Raw genomic sequence first — 1,009 nt, 5'->3', positions numbered from 1 at the left:
ATAATAATAATAATAATAATAATAATAATAATAATAATAATAATAATAACAATAATAATGATAATAATAGTATACTATAACTACATCTTTCGCTTTAATAAAATCTGACTGTGTAAAGACAATTTTTTATCGAGTAACAGTATAACGATAAGACGATCACAATAAATGACTCTGTATTCTTAACATAAACGCGAGCATGATAGCATAAAACGCGTATTTATCTACGAGCAGACGTTCCGTGGCTTAGTTAGTAACGCGTAACGAATTCATAATTCATAATTTCGAATTTTTAATTTCTCCATCAATTCTGATTCTTTGGAATCAATTAAAGAAACGTGAAAAATCGTTTTCGCGAATAACGAATTCGATGATTGGTCATTATCACCAACGATAATCGCAACAAATGTTACATTTGTCTCTCGTTACGACGATTTCAACCATGCTCACTCCGTCTACCTTGACTTTCGCTTTTTTTAAGGCAATACTCTCAACAACGTGGTCCACAAAGGGACTAATACAATACGCTTCGTGGACGACGTGTTACATCGTATTCATCGACGATTTCCGACTTGCACGGGGGAGAAGGGAGAGGGGGGGGGGCGTCGTATCGCGAGGAAAGAAGAAATAGGGGGTGGTTCGTTTTTGTACAAAATGCGAAATGGGCCGTTTTTGATTTTGTTGCAGCAATCGAGGAGGATAAGAAAGAAAAATAAAATTTTTTTTTCCTTATCTTAAAATAAGAAAAATGATCGCAATCACTATCAAAAAGACTTAAATGCACGATACATTTTTTTTTAAGCGGCGTTATGCAATTTACAAAATCGCCAACGTAAAACGTAATGTTTATAGGGACATTATTTAGCGAATAGTACCATTCATAAACCAAACGCACAGTTTTGAATCAGTGTTTGTCAAATTATTATCGATGCGTCATTGCTTTATATCTGTATCTGCTATTATTATGTATTTACAAATAATAATTACTTGCACCGCTTATTTTTACATGTAC

This window comes from Apis dorsata, unplaced genomic scaffold, assembly GCF_000469605.1.
Source record: "Apis dorsata unplaced genomic scaffold, Apis dorsata 1.3 scaffold_995, whole genome shotgun sequence".
NCBI lineage: Eukaryota > Metazoa > Arthropoda > Insecta > Hymenoptera > Apidae > Apis > Apis dorsata.
Note: the sequence above shows the minus strand (reverse complement) of the source record.